The sequence below is a fragment of the Oncorhynchus masou genome, chromosome 24, assembly GCF_036934945.1.
Source record: "Oncorhynchus masou masou isolate Uvic2021 chromosome 24, UVic_Omas_1.1, whole genome shotgun sequence".
NCBI classification, from domain to species: domain Eukaryota; kingdom Metazoa; phylum Chordata; class Actinopteri; order Salmoniformes; family Salmonidae; genus Oncorhynchus; species Oncorhynchus masou.
This window is the reverse complement of record NC_088235.1, coordinates 41,106,338-41,128,627: the sequence shown is the minus strand read 5'-3', so window position 1 is coordinate 41,128,627 and position 22,290 is coordinate 41,106,338. Positions and strand designations below refer to the sequence as shown.

The 22,290-nt window shown below is 44.8% G+C and overlaps 1 protein-coding gene across 1 annotated transcript in view; it reads right to left on the bottom strand.

The window, feature by feature from the left end:
• The window catches only part of LOC135512183 (leucine zipper putative tumor suppressor 2 homolog), a 93,857-nt gene extending 77,159 nt beyond the window's left edge, over positions 1–16,698 (bottom strand). Inside the window, exon 1 of the mRNA XM_064933915.1 lies at positions 16,304–16,698. The gene's annotated coding sequence lies outside the window, so the exon portion shown is untranslated. The remainder of the gene's footprint in view (positions 1–16,303) is intronic.
• Positions 16,699–22,290: the final 5,592 nt, after the last annotated feature.

Genomic DNA, 22,290 nt, shown 5'->3' with positions numbered 1-22,290 from the left:
TTTTGCATCCAAATATGCCAGATATTATTGCTGTGGGAGAGACCAGAGGGAGTGGCTCATTTTGGAAGTGGGTTGCTCTTTTGACTCTTACATGGAGCAGACCTTCACTGACAAGTTCCTGAAATACCAATAGGGCTTCATTACAAACAGAAATAATCTGCAGCAACCCCTGAAGATGAAGAAGCGGGATGTGGAGGTCCTGGGCTGGCGTGCTTAACCTCTCTGGCCCACCCGGGACGCAACCGCACCCCCTGCCAACAATAAATGCAAATGCGCTACGCCAAATGCTAATAGCACTCGTTAAAACTCAAACGTTCATACAAATTCACATGCAGGGTAGTCAATTCAAGCTACACTCGTTGTGAATCAAGCCAACGAGTCAGATTTGTAAAATGCTTTTCGGCGAAAGCATGAGTAGCTATTATCTGATAGCAGGCAACACGCCGAAATACCTGAAGGGGACGTAAACAAAGGAATTAGTGTAGCCGGCGCTACACAAAACGCAGAAATAAAATATAAGACATTCATTACCTTTGACGAGATTCTTTGTTGGCACTCCTATATGTCCCATAAACATCACAATTGGGTCTTTTTTTTATTAAATCGGTCCTTGTGTACCCAAAATGTCAATTTATGAACACTGTCAGATCCAGTAAAAACAAATTTTTTAAACGCAACGTTATTTTTTTAAATTAAAAAAGTTGCCTATAAACTTTGACAAAACACTTCAAACTACTTCTGTAATCCAACTTTAGGTATTACTAAACGTTAATAAATGATCAAATTGATCACGGAGCGATCTGTATTCAATAAGCACGAGTTTGGGTAACGTAACTAACTTTTCCGGTTCCATTGTTTACAGCTGTGGACTTGACAACCGGATGTGGCTATTACTCAGATGACCAAGGATTTAGTTGAATCGAAATCACAACACTGGCGACATCGTGTGGAATCTATAGGAACTGTATCCTCACCCTTAAGTATTTTTCCTTCCAATAGACAATACATACACTGGCGGATTGATTTTTTCTCTGTCGATTTAGTGACCAGGTTTTCTGGCGATTTTGACCACGGAACTCGTTCAGTTATAGTCACAGACACCAGTGAACCAGTTCTAGAAACTTCAGAGTGTTTTCTATGCACACATACTAATCATATGCATATACTATATTCCTGGCATGAGTAGCAGGACGTTGAAATGTTGCGCGATTTTTAACAGAATGTTAATCTCTAAGATTAAACATGGTCTTGTCACGTCCTGGCCTTAGTTCCTTTTTTATGTCTCTCTTTAGTTTGGTCAGGGCGTGAGTTGGATTGGGCATTCTAAGTGTTGTTCTATGTTTTTGTATTTCTGTGGCCTGGTATGGTTCCCAATCAGAGGCAGCTGTTTATCGTTGTCTCTGATTGAGAACCATACTTAGGCAGCCTGTTTTCCCACTATGATTTGTGGGTAGTTGTTTTCTGCCTCTGTGTCTGCACCAGACAGAACTTTTTCGTTTTTGTTCGTTCTCATGTTATTTTGTTTTGTGTTCAGTTTAAACAAATATTAACATGGACACGTACCACGCTGCATATTGGTCCGATCCTTCCTACTCCTCCTCAGAAGAGGAAGAAAACCGTTACAGGTCTGCGGTTCTGAGGGCGGTTGGACGTATGTCAAATTCTCTAAAATGACATTGGAGGCGGCTTATGGTAGAGAAATTAACATTTAATTACCTGGCAACAGCTCTGGTGGACATTCCTGCAGTCAGAATGCCAATTGCACACTCCTTCAAAACATGAGAAATCTGTGGCATTGGGGTGTGTTACAAAACCGCACATTTTAGAGTGGCCTTTTAATTGTCCCAAGCACAAGGTGCACCTGTGTAATGATCATGCCTGTTAATAAGCTTCTTGATATGCCACACCTGTCAGGTGGATGGATTATCTTGGCAAATGAGAAATGCTCACTATACAGTAGGCTGACAGTACATTGCCTTCAGATTGAAGGCATGCATAAGACAAAGGCAAAGCAGATAGTGAGGTACTGCTCTGTGTCAGCGGTCATGGGCAGCCTTGCTGTGTGGAGAAGACGGTGCTATCTGTTTCCATAAGTGTCCAGATATCGGTGTCCTTTGAAATGTTTGAATCCTTCGACTGTAATGTGATTTGGGGATTCAAATCAAGATTTTAAAATGTGTCTCTGTGTGTGTGTGTTTCAGCGCTAACTTAATCCTGATCCTCATACTTCAGGCCCCTGACACAATTCAAGTGACACTCAGTGCCATATTAGGACACTTTAGTCCCTCTGGGAAAATGGCTGGAGTGGGGCCCAGATTGGCTTGTTCCTCTCTGCAGTCTGGTTCCTCCCAAGGCTTCCTCCTACCAGTGTAGTCTTGTCCCTCTCAAGGCTTCCTCCTACCTATGCAATCTTGTCCCTCTCAAGGCTTCCTCCTACCTATGCAGTCTTGTCCCTCTCAAGGTGTCCTCCTACCTATGCAGTCTTGTCCCTCTCAAGGTTTCCTCCTACCTATGCAGTCTTGTCCCTCTCAAGGCTTCCTCCTACCTATGCAATCTTGTCCCTCTCAAGGCTTCCTCCTACCTATGCAGTCTTGTCCCTCTCAAGGTGTCCTCCTACCTATGCAGTCTTGTCCCTCTCAAGGTTTCCTCCTACTCATGCAGTCTGGTTCCTCTAAAGATGTATTCCTAGCCATGCAGTCTGGTCACTCTCAAGGTTCCCTCCTACCCATGCAGTCTTGTCCCTCTCAAGGTTCCCTCCAACCCATGCAGTCTTGTCCCTCTCAGGATGTATTCCTACCCATGCAATCTTGTCCCTCTCAAGGTTCCCTCCTACCCATGCAGTCTTGTCCCTCTAAAGATGTATTCCTACCCATGCAGTCTTGTCCCTCTCAAGGTTCCCTCCAACCCATGCAGTCTTGTCCCTCTCAAGATGTATTCCTACCCATGCAATCTTGTCCCTCTCAAGATGTATTCCTACCCATACAGTCTTGTCCCTCTCAAGGTTCCCTCCTACCCATGCAGTCTGGTCCCTCTCAAGATGTATTCCTACCCATGTAGTCTGGTTCCTCTCAAGGTTTCCTCCTACCCATGTAGTATGGTTCCCCTCAAGGTTTCCTCCTACCCATGTACTCTGGTTCCTCTCAAGGTTTCCTCCTACCCATGTAGTCTGGTTCCTATCAAGGTTTCCTCCAATACATGCAGTCTGATTCCTCTCAAGGTTTCCCCCTACCCATGCAGTCTGGTTCCTCTCAAGATGTTTTCCTACCCATGCAGTCTGGTTCCTCTCAAGGTTTCCTCCTACCCATGCAGTCTGGTTCCTCTTAAAGGTTCTTCCTACCCATGTTGTCTGGTTCCTCTCAAGGTTTCCTCCTACCCATGCAGTCTGGTTCCTCTCAAGGTTTCCTCCTACCCATGTAGTCTGGTTCCTCTCAAGGTTTCCTCCTACCCATGCAGTCTGATTCCTCTCAAGGTTTCCCCCTACCCATGCAGTCTGGTTCCTCTCAAGATGTTTTCCTACCCATGCAGTCTGGTTCCTCTCAAGGTTTCCTCCTACCCATGCAGTCTTGTCCCTCTCACGGTTTCCTCCTACCCATGTAGTCTGATTCCTCTCAAGGTTTCCTCCTACCCATGCAGTCTGGTTCCTCTCAAGATGTATTCCTACCCATGCAGTCTGGTTCCTCTCAAGGTTTCCCCCTACCCATGCAGTCTGGTTCCTCTCAAGATGTTTTCCTACCCATGCAGTCTGGTTCCTCTCAAGGTTTCCTCCTACCCATGCAGTCTGGTTCCTCTCAAGGTTTCCTCCTACCCATGCAGTCTGGTTCCTCTCAAGGTTTCCTCCTACCCATGTAGTCTTGTCTCAACCTCCAGTAGTTTATGTGTCGGGGGCTAGGGTCAGTTTGTTATATCTGGAGTACTACTCCCGTCCTATTCGGGGTCCTGTGTGAATTTAAGTGTGCTCTCTCTAATTCTCTCTTTCTTTCTTTCTCTCTCTCTGAGGACCTGAGCCCTAGGACCATGCCTCAGGACTACCTGACATGATGACTCCTTGCTGTCTCCAGTCCATCTGGCCGTGCTGCTGCTCCAGTTTCAACTGTTCTGCCTTATTATTATTGGACCATGCTGGTCATTTATGAACATTTGAACATCTTGGCCATGTTCTGTTATAATCTCCACCCGGCACAGCCAGAAGAAAACTGGCCACCCCACATAGCCTGGATCCTCTCAAGATGTATTCCTACCCATGTAGTCTGGTTCCTCTCAAGGTTTCTTCCTACCCATGTACTCCGGTTCCTCTCAAGATGTATTCCTACACATGCAGTCTGGTTCCTCTCAAGGTTTCCTCCTACCCATGTAATTTGGTTCCTCTCAAGGTTTCCTCCTACCCATGCAGTCTGGTTCCTCTCAAGGTTTCCTCCTACCCATGCAGTCTGGTTCCTCTCAAGGTTTCCTCCTACCCATGTAGTCTGGTTCCTCTCAATATGTATTCCTACCCATGCAGTCTGGTTCCTCTCAAGGTTTCCTCCTTCCCATGTAGTATGGTTCCTCTCAAGGTTTCCTCCTACCCATGTAGTCTGGTTCCTCTCAATATGTATTCCTACCCATGCAGTCTGGTTCCTCTCAATGTTTCCTCCTACCCATGTAGTCTGGTTCCTCTCAAGGTTTCCTCCTACCCATGCAGTCTGGTTCATCTCAAGATGTATTCCTACGCATGCAGTCTGGTTCCTCTCAAGGTTTCCTCCTACCCATGTAGTCTGGTTCCTCTCAAGGTTTCCTCCTACCCATGTAGTCTGGTTCCTCTCAAGGTTTCCTCCTACCCATGTACTCTGGTTCCTCTCAAGGTTTCTTCCTACCCATGTAGTCTGGTTCCTCTCAAGGTTTCCTCCTACCCATGTAGTCTGGTTCCTCTCAAGGTTTCCTCCTACCCATGTACTCTGGTTCCTCTCAAGGTTTCCTCCTACCCATGTAGTCTGGTTCCTCTCAAGGTTTCCTCCTACCCATGTAGTCTGGTTCCTCTCAAGGTTTCCTCCTACCCATGTAGTCTGGTTCCTCTCAAGGTTTCCTCCTACCCATGTACTCTGGTTCCTCTCATGGTTTCCTCCTACCCATGTAGTCTGGTTCCTCTCAATATGTATTCCTTCCCATGTAGTATGGTTCCTCTCAAGGTTTCCTCCTACCCATGTAGTATGGTTCCCCTCAAGGTTTCCTCCTACCCATGTACTCTGGTTCCTCTCAAGGTTTCCTCCTACCCATGTAGTCTGGTTCCTATCAAGGTTTCCTCCAATACATGCAGTCTGATTCCTCTCAAGGTTTCCCCCTACCCATGCAGTCTGGTTCCTCTCAAGATGTTTTCCTACCCATGCAGTCTGGTTCTTCTCAAAGTTTCCTCCTACCCATGCAGTCTGGTTCCTCTTAAAGGTTCTTCCTACCCATGTTGTCTGGTTCCTCTCAAGGTTTCCTCCTACCCATGCAGTCTGGTTCCTCTCAATGTTTCCTCCTACCCATGTAGTCTGGTTCCTCTCAAGGTTTCCTCCTACCCATGCAGTCTGATTCCTCTCAAGGTTTCCCCCTACCCATGCAGTCTGGTTCCTCTCAAGATGTTTTCCTACCCATGCAGTCTGGTTCCTCTCAAGGTTTCCTCCTACCCATGCAGTCTGGTTCCTCTTAAAGGTTCTTCCTACCCATGTTGTCTGGTTCCTCTCAAGGTTTCCTCCTACCCATGCAGTCTGGTTCCTCTCAAGGTTTCCTCCTACCCATGTAGTCTGGTTCCTCTCAAGGTTTCCTCCTACCCATGCAGTCTGATTCCTCTCAAGGTTTCCCCCTACCCATGCAGTCTGGTTCCTCTCAAGGTTTCCTCCTACCCATGCAGTCTTGTCCCTCTCACGGTTTCCTCCTACCCATGTAGTCTGATTCCTCTCAAGGTTTCCTCCTACCCATGCAGTCTGGTTCCTCTCAAGATGTATTCCTACCCATGCAGTCTGGTTCCTCTCAAGGTTTCCCCCTACCCATGCAGTCTGGTTCCTCTCAAGATGTTTTCCTACCCATGCAGTCTGGTTCCTCTCAAGGTTTCCTCCTACCCATGCAGTCTGGTTCCTCTCAAGGTTTCCTCCTACCCATGCAGTCTGGTTCCTCTCAAGGTTTCCTCCTACCCATGTAGTCTTGTCTCAACCTCCAGTAGTTTATGTGTCGGGGGGCTAGGGTCAGTTTGTTATATCTGGAGTACTACTCCCGTCCTATTCGGGGTCCTGTGTGAATTTAAGTGTGCTCTCTCTAATTCTCTCTTTCTTTCTTTCTCTCTCTCTGAGGACCTGAGCCCTAGGACCATGCCTCAGGACTACCTGACATGATGACTCCTTGCTGTCTCCAGTCCATCTGGCCGTGCTGCTGCTCCAGTTTCAACTGTTCTGCCTTATTATTATTGGACCATGCTGGTCATTTATGAACATTTGAACATCTTGGCCATGTTCTGTTATAATCTCCACCCGGCACAGCCAGAAGAAAACTGGCCACCCCACATAGCCTGGATCCTCTCAAGATGTATTCCTACCCATGTAGTCTGGTTCCTCTCAAGGTTTCTTCCTACCCATGTACTCCGGTTCCTCTCAAGATGTATTCCTACACATGCAGTCTGGTTCCTCTCAAGGTTTCCTCCTACCCATGTAATTTGGTTCCTCTCAAGGTTTCCTCCTACCCATGCAGTCTGGTTCCTCTCAAGGTTTCCTCCTACCCATGCAGTCTGGTTCCTCTCAAGGTTTCCTCCTACCCATGTAGTCTGGTTCCTCTCAATATGTATTCCTACCCATGCAGTCTGGTTCCTCTCAAGGTTTCCTCCTTCCCATGTAGTATGGTTCCTCTCAAGGTTTCCTCCTACCCATGTAGTCTGGTTCCTCTCAATATGTATTCCTACCCATGCAGTCTGGTTCCTCTCAATGTTTCCTCCTACCCATGTAGTCTGGTTCCTCTCAAGGTTTCCTCCTACCCATGCAGTCTGGTTCATCTCAAGATGTATTCCTACGCATGCAGTCTGGTTCCTCTCAAGGTTTCCTCCTACCCATGTAGTCTGGTTCCTCTCAAGGTTTCCTCCTACCCATGTAGTCTGGTTCCTCTCAAGGTTTCCTCCTACCCATGTACTCTGGTTCCTCTCAAGGTTTCTTCCTACCCATGTAGTCTGGTTCCTCTCAAGGTTTCTACCTACCCATGCAGTCTGGTTCCTCTCAAGGTTTCCTCCTACCCATGTAGTCTGGTTCCTCTCAAGGTTTCCTCCTACCCATGTAGTCTGGTTCCTCTCAAGGTTTCCTCCTACCCATGTAGTCTGGTTCCTCTCAAGGTTTCCTCCTTCCCATGTCGTCTGGTTCCTCTCAAGGTTTCTTCCTACCCATGTACTCTGGTTCCTCTCATGGTTTCCTCCTACCCATGTAGTCTGGTTCCTCTCAAGGTTTCCTCCTACCCATGCAGTCTGGTTCCTCTCAAGGTTTCCTCCTACCCATATGCAGTCTGGTTCCTCTCAAGGTTTCCTCCTACCCATGTAGTCTGGTTCCTCTCAAGATGTATTCCTTCCCATGCAGTCTGGTTCCTCTCAAGGTTTCCTCCTACCCATATGCAGTCTGGTTCCTCTCAAGGTTTCCTCCTACCCATGTAGTCTGGTTCCTCTCAAGATGTATTCCTACCCATGCAGTCTGGTTCCTTTCAAGGTTTCTTCCTACCCAGTCAAGGAGTTGGTCCTTTCCACTGTTGCTTTAGGCTTGGTCTTTGGTGTGTAAGCCTGGGTTACACTTCAGCACTTTATGAAAAAAATAATATTTGTAATATTCCTCTAATGTTATATAAATTAAATTATATTGATTGATAGCTATATGGAGTTGTTGGCAAATGTCAGCACTCAGGAGCCTAATGTGATCTACTTAATTCCATGATTCTGTATACAAGACTATTCTTCTGGCCATTACACACAGCATTGATTCTAGGTCCTCTTACAAATGCATTTACAGCACCATATGTACTATTGATTGAGTTTCAACCCACTGACATTAAGACACTCTTCTACTATATTCTGCAAGGCAATCTTCTTCATCTTAAACTACTGTATCTCAGTATAGATGAAAGGAAGGACACAAGAAAAGGAGGCCACTTAAGAGTACCGGGATACAGCGGTCTTTGACTCCCTTCATTATTCTCCAGAGCTACAGTAGTGTTTACCTTCCGAATAACAGAGAAAAACAGAGGTCATGTCACTAGTCAGGTACCCAACGATTACTGCTCCTAACAGGGGGTAGAGAGTGTGTGTGTGTGTATGTTTGTGTGTATGTTTGTGTGTGCGTCCCTGTCAGTCTGAAGGGTGCTGTCAGAATGTTCTCAAAGGGCACAACCTCAGCACAGAGCGGGAGAGTAGACAAGCTGTCTGTCAGATTCACACACACACACACACACACACACACACCAGTTTTTGACAGTCGTAGAACAAAGCATGTGTAAAGGAGTTGAGATGTTTTAGACTCTCCTCAGACTGCTAAGAAACACCATCTGGAGTTGTTCAAGAGTAGCTAAAAAGTCATAGCATTGTTCTAAAATTAACCCACAAATAGCACTGTTTGGAGATCTGGGAAGCCATAGTCACTCAATCAATAACATAATTATCACAATATGTTGATAATTTGCCATTATAAAGGTTGAGAATCTATGTAAGAGATCATAGCACAGATACAGCACATGGAAATCAAGAGATACCGAATACAATCCATGTAAGAAAGCTAACGTTTAAGTTCCTTGCTCAGAACATGAGAACATATGAAAGCTGGTGATTCCTTTTAACATGAGTCTTCAATATTTCCAGGTAAGAAGTTTTAGGTTGTAATTACGATAGGAATTATAGGACTATTTCTCTCTATACGATTTGTATTTCATATACCTTTGACTATTGGATGTTCTTGTCTTCTTTGGCGTACCCCCTCTTCAATTTCCGCCTAAAGACATACCCTAATCTAACTGCCTGTAGCTCAGGCCCAGAAGCAAGGATATGCATATTCTTGGTATCATTTGAAAGGAAACACTCTGCATCTTGTGGAAATGTGAATTGAATGTAGGAGAATATAACACAATATATCTGGTAGAAGAAAATACAAGGAAATAAACATACGTTTTCTGTTTTGTATTGTTGTTGCATTATCTTTCAAATGACCAAGAACAGACAAACATACAGATAGGATGCTGGGGATGATTTGAATGAAGAACATAAGATGGCAACAATAGTTGAGCAAAGTTTTAGACAGATAACTTCAAAAAAGTGTAGGCACACACAAAATCAGCCAAAACAAACCGTTTGTTACCCCATTTGGTTGGTTTGTTACGCACATATTGTTTGAGGCTGATTCTGGCCTTTGAGGCTACCATCCTCTCATCGATGGACAGGTTCTGGGCAGGCCTATCAAACCTTGGCCTCTCTTCTTGTCATTCTCCCCTTCAACTTCTGGGTCACTGATGTGCAGCGCCCGTGAGATAGTCAGAAACCTTTTACAAGACATGACAGTCATGGTTAAAGGCAGTTGATAGAAAGCTGACGTTTACCTCAGCTCATTGCCTATCTTCCAAGCTATATTTCAAGATGATCAGTGGTCATTGGGCCAAAATACAGTTAATCAACGATAGACCGGTCCCTCCATTGGTGCGCAATGAGGTCATTGATTGGTGTCTTCAAATCGGTTTGTTTCGTTCAATACATCCCGGGAAAAGAACCATCAAGTATGGTTGTGTTAGTAACAACCAGAGGATTTTAATGAAACCAACCATGAATGGATAAACATTTGTTTAAGTGTGTGTAATTACCACAAACGCTTCGTCCAAAGTTGAATGAGACGGAAATCACGACGCAAGCAGTTTACAAATGTTTCGTGTTAGGCAATAAAAATGGATGTAATCAAACAAAACAAACATTCACTGTGTAGTTAGGACACTTGGCATTGCCACCAGAGGAAGATCTTAATATATAATATAATAATATATCCCATTTAGCAGACGCTTTTGTCCAAAGCGACTTACATGTCGGCTGGGGCCACTACTTTTACATATGGGTGGCCCCAGCGGGAATCGAACCCACGACGCTTGGCGTTGCAAGCGCCATGCTCTACCGACTGAGCCACACAGGACCTAGTGTACCTGTGGCTTACCTTCAAGGCCGACCTTCAAACTCAGTGACTCTTTGCTTGACATCATGGGAAAATGAAAAGAAATCAGCCAAGACCTCAGAAAAAAACATTGTAGGCCTCCACAGGTCTAGTTCAACCTGGGGAGCAATTTCCAAACGCCTGAAGGTACCACGTTCACCTGTACAAACAATAGTATGCAAGTAGAAACACCATGGGACCACGCAGTCGTCATACCGCTCAGGAAGGAGACACTTTCTGTCTTCTAGAGATGAACATACTTTGGTGCGAAAAGTGCAAATCAATCCCAAAACAACTGCAAATGACCTTGTGAAGATGCTGGAGGAAACAGGTACAAAATTAGCTATATTCAAAGTAAAACGAGTCCTATATCGACATAACCTGAAAGTCCGCTCGGCAAGGAAGAAGCCACTGCTCCAACACCGCCATAAAAAATCCAGACTATGGTTTGAAACTGCACATGGGGACAAAGATAGCACTTTTTGGAGAAATGTCCTCTGGTCTGATGAAACAAATATAGAACTGTTTGGCCATAATGACCATCGTTATGTTAGGAGGAAAAAGGGGGATGCTTGCAAGCTGAAGAGCACCATCCCAACTGTGAAGCTTGGGAGTGGCAGCATCATGTTGTGGGGGTGCTTTGCTGCAGGAGGGACTGGTGCACTTCACAAAATAGATGGCATCATGAGGTAGAAAATGTATGTGGATATATTGAAGCAACATCTCAAGACATCAGTCAGGAAGTTAAAGCTTGGTCGCAATTGGGTCTTCCAAATGGACAATGACCCCAAGCATACTTCCAAAATTGTGGCAAAATGGCTTAAGGACAACAAAGTCAAAGTATTGGAGTGGCCATCACAAAGCCCTGGCCTCAATCCCATAGAAGATTTGTGGGCAGAACTGAAAAAGTGTGTGCGAGCAAAGAGGCCTACACACCTGACTCAATTCTGAAAATTTACTCAACTTATTGTGGGGAGCTTGTGGAAGGCTACCCAAAACGTTTGACCCAAGTTAAACAATTTAAAGACAATGCTACCAAATACTAATTGAGTGTATGTAAACTTCTGACCCACTGAGAATGTGATGAAAGAAATAAAAGCTTAAATAAATCATTCTCTCTACTATTATTCTGACATTGACATTCTTAAAATAAAGTGGTAATCCTAACTGACCTAAAACATGGAATTTTTACTAGGATTAAATGTCAGAAATTGTGAAAAACTGAGTTTAAATGTATTTGGCTAAGGTGTATGTAAACTTCCGACTTCAACTGTATATCTAAAAATGACCATTATACACTGTTTAAAGCAAAATTACCCAAACTATTGTTGAACCTGAACAATCAAAATAAAAACTATTGCATTCTCAGTTCAACAGGTAGCCGATTAAACTCAACTCCAGGATTTCCTTAAAACTAGTTTTCAGACCCAAAGAATAGCCCGCAATTATGGACTTGCATCTTAAACATTTGAATTGGGAACCGATGCATATCGTTGAATCGTTACATCCCTATTGTTTATGGTCCAGCAGACCAGCAGCATTTGCAATTCTGCTCACAGCTGATCCTGATCCATACACTGTATTAAAACAGGCATTGAGAGCATAAAACAAAGATGTCTCTTTACAGTGTCACAACTGAACCCTATCTCTGCCCTCTCTCACGCCCCCATTCTCTCTTTCTTTCTCTCACTCTCAATCTTCTCTCTCACTTGCTCTCTCTGCCAGCAGCTTTCATCGATATATCCTCTATCACTTTCCATGCTGCCTTTTCTCTCTACCCCATTCTCTCTCTTTTTTTCTCTGCCCCCTTCTCTCTCTTTCTTTCTCTCTGCCCACTCTCCCTTCTCAGCCCTCTCTCTTTCTATCTGCTCCTTCGTTCTCTCTCTTTCTCTCTCTCTCTCCCAATTGTGTGTTAGACATGATTGTTCCTTCAGCAGACAGTCAGACACCATTAAACAACTGGGGATGGCATGAGAGTCAGACAGAGAATGTCCTGCCAAGACTCTGACGATATGGGTATTAGCGGGAATGAGTGTGTGTGTGTGTGTGTGTGTGTGTGTGTGTGTGTGTGTGTGTGTGTGTGTGTGTGTGTGTGTGTGTGTGTGTGTGTGTGTGTGTGCTTGCATTCGTGCGTGTTTTCCCAGACAGGGGATGCCATTGGGGTGGGTAGGGAAGACAAACCCCACACTGAAACAGCTGTGTAGAGCCAAAGCCAGACAGCACAGCTCAGCATGCTATTACCTAGGGCTGACCGCAATTAGTGGACTGTTCGATTGTTTGGTCAATAGGCTGTTGGTCAACCAAGACTTTTTTAGTCAAGCAGTAGCAACTATATTTTGGCACACGAGACACCTGTCTGATTCGAACTAACCCATTGCGGAGGCTGAGACTAATTCATTGCGGAGGCCGCGTGGATGGCACAGTCCATGAAGAACGGGAGTGTGGCTAAAATGCATAATGACTCTATGACTTCATTGTGTGAAATGTTTGCCTTGATTGTTGGTGTCTATCTATTTCCCACTACATATATGACCAGTAGTACATTTACCGTTAATTCCTATAATTTCTGATCTACAATGTTTGCTTGGTTATGGTAATTTCTGTTAATGCTTTCTAAATATTATTATTCCAATCTTTTGCCATTCTCATTGTCAGAGTGGACACTTTGTTTACAGAGCGCTACATTTGTGAGAAACACGTTTTGGTTTATTTCATTCCATTTACGAGTTTTGTCAATTTAGTCATTGTATTTTGTTTGGAGTGCTACTGTCAATGTTGAGTAAGGTAGGCCTATAGACTACCTGGCCTGCGCGCAAATGTTGGATCTGATAGTATTTCTGATTGGCTTAGCGCACCACCACTAATGAGCTGTGGAGCTTCTCAAAGTAATGTTTTCTTCACCTCAAACAGCAAGCAAACAAAGTCTGTTTTACATCCATTGAGAATCACAATGGTTCCTCAATGTATTTGAAAAATCTTTCCATCTCTCCCCCTTTCGATAACCACTCAGCGTGAAGGAAGGAAATGTCATGCTCTGATTTGGTGGAAACATAATAAAATAGCCCTACCTGATGAGCTCTTATTCCTTGCGCAAATAGACTACAGCTGTGTCTGTCCTGAGCTCACTGGCTTGGGAAGCTTTGAGGGCCCAGAATATTTTATACAATGTTTCAAGTTTGCTAGTGTATGCTTTAGGCTGAACCCAAGTTGATAGTTGATACAATGTTTCAAGTTTGTTGCAGACAAGCCATGTGTAGCCAATGTGATTTATAGGATATGTATTTTTATCAGGATATTTTCTACCTGCAGGCTGCAATTTTTTATTTGTTGGCTTTAAGTATTTTACATAGTTGGCAATGGTAACTAAATTACTTTTTAGGGTTTGTATAATTTTCATTTAAATTTGGATAGAATTTTGATTTACCACATGACGATGATTTTGAGATACGAAGATGTGTATATGAAAACCATAACTGGCACGCAGATCGGTAAAAATTAGAAGATAAATTGCCATTCCACATGAGAAAGGTTGTCGACTCCTCATGTAGCCTATTACCTCATGTAGCCTATTACCGGCAAAATCAGGAGAGTAGAAAGCCAGCAGGAGCAGGAGGAGGATGGTCGGGTCAGGCTAATATGCTGTTGTTTTTTTACTTTTAGTTATCCTGATATCTGGCTCCCTCTTGAGTCATTTGTGTCTTATATCATCAAACAGTTTGCTTAAAGCATCAGACAAGCATATAGTTCATTTTATTAAAACACATAGGTGTGTCTATATATGGAAAAATACATGTTAAAGAATTTCGACCAATCGATTGGTCAACAAAACAGACGAATTTCGGTTGACAATATAAAATGTTTTTTGTCAGGGACAGCCCTATTATTACCCAACATTCCTGCTCCACAGAGACACACAGATGAAATGGCAACAGAATCCTGGAAATATACTGAGAAATATGTGAGGTTTGTACATAACTGGACAAAAGAAATACCTATATAAGATTTCTGTTCATTGACTCCAGCTCAGCATTCAACACCATAGTACCCTCCAAGCTCATCATCAAGCTGGAGGCCCTTGGTCTCAACCCCGCACAGTGCAATTGGGTCCTGGACTTTCTGACGGGCCGCCCCCAGGTGGTGAATGTAGGAAACAAGATCTCCACGTCGCTGATCCTCAACACTTGGGCCCAACAAGAGTGCATGCTCAGCCCCCTCCTGTACTCCCTGTTCACCCATGACTGCGTGGCCATGCACGCCTCTAACTCAATCATAAAGTTTGCAGACGACACAACAATAGTGGGCTTGATTATCAACAACGACAAGACAGCCTAGATGGAGGAGGTGAGGGCAATAGGAGTGTGGTGTCAGGAAAACAACCTCTCATTCAACGTCAACAAAACAAAGGAGATGATCGTGGACTTCAGGAAACAGCAGAGGGAGCACCCCCCTATCCACATCGAAGGGACAGTAGTGGAGAAGGTGGAAAGTTTAAAGTTCCTCGGCGTACACATCACAGACAAACTGAAATGGTCCACCCACACAGACAGCGTGGTGAAGAAGGAGCAACCGCGCCTCTTCAACCTCAGGAGGCTGAAGAAATTTGGCTTGTCACCTAAAACCCTGACAAAATTTTACAGATGCACAATCAAGATCATCCTTTCGGGCTGTATCACTGCCTTGTACAGCAACTGCACCACCCTCAACCACAAGGCACTCCAGAGGGTGGTGCGGTCTGCACAACACCAGGGGCAAATGACCTGGCCTCCAGGACACCTACAGCACCCGATGTCACAGGAAGGCCAAGAAGATCATCAAGGATAACAACCCCCCGAGCCACTGCCTGTTGACTCCGCTACCATCCAGAAGGCGAGATCAGTACAGGTGCATCAAAGCTGGGACCGAGAGACTGAAAAACAGCTTCTAGGCCATCGGACTGCTAAACAGCAATCACTAACTCAGAGAGGCTGCTGCCTACATAGAGATTCATATCACTGGCCACTTTAATAAATTGATCACTTGTCACTTTAAACATTTACATTTACATTTACGTCATTTAGCAGACGCTCTTATCCAGAGCGACTTAAACAATGCCACTTTAATAACGTTAACATAGCTTACATTACTTATCTAATATGTATATACTGTACCTTATACCATCTATTGCACCATGCCTATGCCACTCATCCTTTATATTTATATGTACATATCCTTATTCCTCCTTTTAGATTTGTGTGTTAGGTAGTTGTTGGGGAATTGTTAGATTACTTGTTAGATATTACTGATTACTGCACCGTCAAAACTAGAAGCACAAGCATTTCGCTACACTCACATTAACATCTTCTAACCATGTGTATGTGACCAATACAATTTGATTTGAACTTTTGTCAATTAATAAAGACATTGAATAGACACTGTATCAAATCTCAATAAGCAGAAATGTCAAATCAACCAATCAATTACAAGATCAATAGAACAGTCAAGTATTGAATAATTTTAGAGACAGACACTCTTTCCACCGATCGAAACAGAACAGTCTTAACTGAGTAGGCTATGGCTGTGTTTACACAGGCTGCCCAGCTCTGATCTTGGGAAAAATACCAATTATTATTGAGAAAAGATCTGAATTGGGCTGCCTAAGTAAACGCAGCCATTGTGATGGATATTATTACCTACTGTAAGTGACAGTAACACTTGAAACAGGGTAAAATAGCTTCAGTTCATGCATGTTTTTAGTATGGATGATTTGGCTACAACAGCTGTTCAGATATGGCTGCATCATGTGAGCTCAGCTCCTGATGTGTGACTGTAGCTGGAGCCTGTCCGTTCCACTGCATGTACTGTCAATAACATAAAACACTGCTGTTTACAACACAGCACAACCGTGTCACTAGAATGACACGAAACAGGCCCACAAACAATTAAAACTTAAAATATAGGCTACTGCTTTAAAAAGGTGAAAATGATAAAGAACCCGACTACGAGCACGCTTTAAAAATAAGTTTGCTACATGACAGCGAAACAATCCTCACCATGATGTGCTCCAGGCCTAGGCTACTTCAGAAATAACCAACATTTTATGCAGAACATTCCGTATGCACAACTCGGATACATTGCAGATAGTTTAGTAGCCTAACATCCAAGAAACTTACCTCGAGCTGCTCCTTGCAGATAACGTCCGAGGAACGACTTTTTCCAGATGTGGCTTGGGTGTAATATTAAAGTAAATTCTTTCCTTGATATAACAGGTATTTTCCCCCACATTTGTTCCCCTTTCTTTTACGAGTTGAAACTCAGTCTTCCCTTCCTCATCTTGCTCACTCTCGTCCTCTCTTCTCTCTGTCCCGTTCACGTCCGCTTCGAAGAGAAACAGATTTGCAACAAGCTCGACTGGTCTGGTCCTTTTCTCTCATTCTGTTCTCTCTCTCGCGCGCAGTATGCCAGCCCCCAACGTCCGGGCTGCGTGCTGCAGCGGTTCAGCGCCACTGGCAGACAGAGGGAAACGAACGGAGCAGAATGGAGCAGCGCGGGCGAACTTGCTGCTTTCGTCGCGTCTCGAACGCTGATCTGGAGTGACAAGTTTTAGGACCGTGGAGGCAAGGGGAGAGGAGTTATCCAGACTGCCGGTGTTCGGTTGCTTGACAGAAACAATCCCTTACATCATTTTACTGTCGATCGCTTTGCTTCAAAGATAATGTGTCCTTTGTCATATAAATAGTCTATTAGCTAGCGTATGTGTTAACATACAATGCAATGTAGATCAAATTGTGGTGTGTAAAATGTCCCACTGGGCTATGGTCTGTCAAAGTCTGTGAGATCTATTGAGTCAGATGCTTTAGTCATTGGCCATATCCTGACTGGGACAGAAACACTTTGCGACACAGGCTATTCCATGGGGAAAGCCCGATTCCTGTCCCCTCACGAACTAGCCTATAGAAACTCAATTGGTAGCTAATTCCTCTTAGCACTACACTAACTCTCTGACTGAGCTTTGAAACAGAGCCGTCGTTGTGTCTGAATGGGTTCAGTGTCAGAGATGGTGAGGCTGTACAGTATGTACTGCTCCTTGCCCTTAGGGCCTTATCGCCCAGAGGTTGGTGGGAAAGGGTTGTTAAATGCCAGTCAACATTACACAGAGACATTTCTTTATTTATGTTCCCTTTTGTATTTTAACCATTTGTACATTGTTACAACACTTTATATATACATAACATGACATTTGTAATGTCTTTAATCTTTTGGAACCTCTGTGAGTGTAATGTTTACTGTTCATTTACATTTTTATTTTCACTTTTGTATATTATCTACTTCACTTGCTTTGGCAATGTTAACATATGTTTCCCCTGCCAATAACGCTCCTTTAATTGAATTGACATGATCCACTGTTTGATGATTCATGGTGAGTGGTGTCTATTGTATCAATTAATGGAGAACATTTGGAACGTTGCTTGAACCAGTAACCTTGTTACTGTGCCATAAAGGTTCAGACCCAAGGCAGAGGCCATACTATGCCTTTATATAGATAACACTTATAGACTAATTGAAAATCGCTAGATAAATGCTATCCATCATCTTTTATAATTGAATGATTCTTAAGTCATTGCTCAATTGATAGTGTCCGGTTCATACGTCTACACATGAGGTCCAGTACCAGTCTATAACCTGACTGGTACCTGAGACCCATATCACTGTTGAACTCTGAATGACCCTCTACCTCCCTCTCACTTTCTCTTGCTCTCTCACTCTCTCTTGCTCTCTCTCCCTCCCTATCTCTTTCTCTGTTTTTGTAAACTGTACGCATTTATAAACTGAATTGCTGCCAAGAACATTACCCCCACTTCTCTGATCACCCTCAACCCATCTATTCCCCCTTTCTCACCCACCACCTCCCTCTCCTTCCCCATTCTCCAAGGCTATAATCCCCACCTCTCCTCTTCCACCTCCCTCTTTCCTCTCCTCCTCCAGCCAGTGTACTGCTCCTGTGCTAATATAATTCACAGCTGAAATTAGATGCACTGATGGAGTGCAGCCGCTGCATTCTCCCCAACAGCCTCTCTGTGCATTCTACTACATTAGGTGAGGCCTTATGACACTTTAATCCCTATATAGCGCACACATTTTTACCAGAATCCATATAGCTTTGGTCAAAAGTAGTGCGCTAAATAGGGACTAGGGTGTCATTTGAGAAGCACCCTCAGAGCGTATTCACAGGACTGACTGATGATGAGGGTTGTGGGCAGGACTCTCATTCAGTTTTGAACCGCAGCAGTTGTGTTTTTTTAACTGTTAATTTATTCATCTGTGACTCTGCCAACATGTATAGCATACATTGCTGCATTTACAGTTAGTGTAGATGTGTGTGTGCGTGCATGCGCAGGCACGTGCGTGTGTGTGTGCACCAACTAATGAAAGTAATTGCCTTGGGCAGTCAGTTGGGCTTGTGATGGAGTGCGTATATTTGATCATATAGCTTGGAGCTCAGTCCATCCAATGCTTCTTCCATACAGCAGACTGAGTGGGGGTAGCGTCTCATTTGACCGATACTATATCTGCATTTCTTTCTTTTGCGGTTGGTTGTATGTGGGTGTGAAGTGACTGTTGCAATACACTGATGCTGTTGAACGAAATGCAAATTTGTATCCAATGACGGGAGACCTACTCAAATAAACTAAACTGTTATTTGTCACATGCTTCAGCTGTAGACTAACAGTGAAATGCTTACTTACAGGCCCTTCCCAACAAAGCAGAGAGAATAATAACACATAACTTGGTTATATACACAGGGTACCAGTACCGAGTTAATGTGCAGGGTTGTGAGGTAATTGAGGTAGATATGTACATATACACTACATTGACAAAAATGTGGACACTTGCTTGTCAAACATCTCATTCCAAAATGTGTCCTCCCTTTGCTGCTATAACAGCCTCCACTCTTCTGGGAAGGTTTTCCACTAGATGTTGGAACATTGCTGCGGGGACTTTTTTCATCACAAGAGCATTAGTGAGGTTGGGCACTGCTGTTGGGCGATTAGGCCTGGCTCGCAGTCGGCATTCCAATTAATCCCAAAGGTGTTCGATGGAGTTGAGGTCATGGCTCTTTGCAGGCCAGTCAAGTTCTTCCACACCGATTTCAACAAACCATTTCTAAAAGGACCTCGCTTTGTGCACTGGGGCATTGTCATGATGAAACAGGAAAGGGCTTTCCCTAAACTGTTGCCACAAATTTCGAGGCACAGAATCGTCTAGAAAGTCATTATATGCTGTAGCGTTAAGATTTCCCTTCACTGGAACTAAGGGGCCTAGTCCCAACCACGAAAAACAGCCCCAGACCATTATTCCTCCACCAAACTTTACAGTGCATTGGGGCAGATAGTGTACTCCTGGCATCCGCCAAAACCCAGATTTGTCCGTCAGACTGCCAGATGTGAAGCATGATCCATCACTCCGGAGAATGGGGTTTCCATTTCATAAAGCTCTCGACGTACAGTTATTTTGCTGACGTTACTTCCAGAGGCAGTTTGGAACTCGGTAGTGAGTGTTGCAATTAAGGACAGACGATTTTTACATGCTACGTGCTTCAGCACTCGGCCGGCCTGTTCTGTGAGCTTGTGTGGCCTTCCACCGAGCTGTTGTTGCTCATAGACGTTTCCACTTCACAATGACCAGGGCAGCTCAAGCAGGGCAGACATGTGACGAACTGACTTGTTGGAAAGGTGGCATCCTTTGATGGTTCCACTTTGATGGTAACAAGTCACTGGGCTCTTCAGTAAGGTCATTCTACTGGCAATGTTTGTCTATGGAGATTGTATGTGTAATGGTTCTCGTCTGTCGAAGGAGAAGCGGACCAAAATGCAGCGTTGTGGTTATTCATGTTCTTTAATGAAAGGGAACTCAACATGAAATAACTAACAATACAAAACGACAAACGGAACGTGGAAACCTATACAGCCTATCTGGTGAATAACAAACACAGAGACAGGAACAATCACCCACGAAATACTCAAAGAATATGGCTGCCTAAATATGGTTCCCAATCAGAGACAACGATAAACACCTGCCTCTGATTGAGAACCACTCCAGACAACCATAGACTATGCTAGATACCCCCACTAAGCCACACACCCAACACCTAACAACACCCGAAGACAAAACACACCACAATAAACCCATGTCACACCCCGGCCTGACCAAATAAATAAAGACAAACACAATATACTACGACCAGGGCGTGACAGAACCCCCCGCCCCCCTAAGGTGTGGACTCCCGGACGCACACCAAAACCATAGGGGAGGGTCTGGGTGGGCGTCTGTCCATGGTGGCGGCTCCAGCGCAGGACGTGGACCCCACTCTATCAATGTCTTAGGCCCTCCTCCTCGCGTCCTTGGATAGTCCACCCTCGCCGCCGACCATGGCCTAGTAGTCCTCACCCAGAACCCCACTGGACTGCTAAACGACTACCGCCCCGTAGCACTCACTTCCGTCATCTTGAAGTGCTTTGAGAGACTAGTCAAGGACCATATCACCTCCACCCTACCTGACTCCCAAGACCCACTCCAATTTGCTTACCGCCCAAATAGGTCCACAGACGACACAATCTCAGCCACACTGCACACTGCCCTAACCCATCTGGACAAGAGGAATACCTATGTGAGAATGCTGTTCATTGACTACAGCTCGGCATTTAACACTATAGTACCCTCCAAGCTCGTCATCAAGCTCGAGACCCTGGGTCTCGACCTCGCCCTGTGCAACTGGGTACTGGACTTCCTGACAGGCCGCCCCCAGGTGGTGAGGGTAGGCAACAACATCTCCACCCCGCTGATCCTCAACACTGGGGCCCCACAAGGGTGCGTTCTGAGCCCTCTCCTGTACTCCCTGTTCACCCACGACTGCGCGGCCACGCACGCCTCCTACTCAATCATCAAGTTTGCGGACGACACAACAGTGGTAGGCTTGATTACCAACAACGACGAGACGGCCTACAGGGAGGAGGTGAGGGCCCTCGGAGTGTGGTGTCAGGACAATAACCTCACACTCAACGTCAACAAAACTAAGGAGATGATTGTGGACTTCAGGAAACAGCAGAGGGAACACCCCCCTATCCACATCGATGGAACAGTAGTGGAGAGGGTAGTAAGTTTTAAGTTCCTCGGCATACACATCACAGACAAACTGAATTGGTCCACTCACACAGACAGCATCATGAAGAAGGCGCAGCAGCGCCTCTTCAACCTCAGGAGGCTGAAGAAATTCGGCTTGTCACCAAAAGCACTCACAAACTTCTACAGATGCACAATCGAGAGCATCCTGGCGGGCTGTATCACCGCCTGGTACGGCAACTGCTCCGCCCACAACCGTAAGGCTCTCCAGAGGGTAGTGAGGTCTGCACAGCGCATCACCGGGGGCAAACTACCTGCCCTCCAGGACACCTACACCACCCGATGTTACAGGAAGGCCATAAAGATCATCAAGGACAACACCCACCCGAGCCACTGCCTGTTCACCCTGCTATCATCCAGAAGGCGAGGTCAGTACAGATGCATCAAAGCTGGGGCCGAGAGACTGAAAAACAGCTTCTATCTCAAGGCCATCAGACTGTTAAAAAGCAACCACTAACATTGAGTGGCTGCTGCCAACACACTGACTCAACTCCAGCCACTTTAATAATGGGAATTGATGGGAAATGATGTAAAATATATCACTAGCCACTTTAACCTCTTTGAACTCTAGGGGCGCAATTTCATTTTTGGATGAAAAACGTTCCCGTTTTAAACAAGATATTTTGTCACAAAAAGATGCTCGACTATGCATATAATTGCTACTGTTCGAAAGAAAACACTCTGACGTGTCCAGAAATACAAAGATCTTCTCTGTGCGTGCCCTTTAACGTGAGCTTCAGGCAAAACCAAGATGAGATGGCATCCAGGAAATGACAAGGATTTTTGAGGCTCTGTTTGTCATGATCTCCTTATATGGCTGTGAACGCAAGAGGAATGAGTCTGCCCTTTCTGTCGTTTCCCCAAGGTGTCTGCAGCATTGTGACGTATTTGTAGGCAGATCATTGGAAGATTGACCATAAGAGACCACATTTACCACGTGTCCGCCCGGTGTCCTGCGCCGAAATTGGTGCGCAAAAGT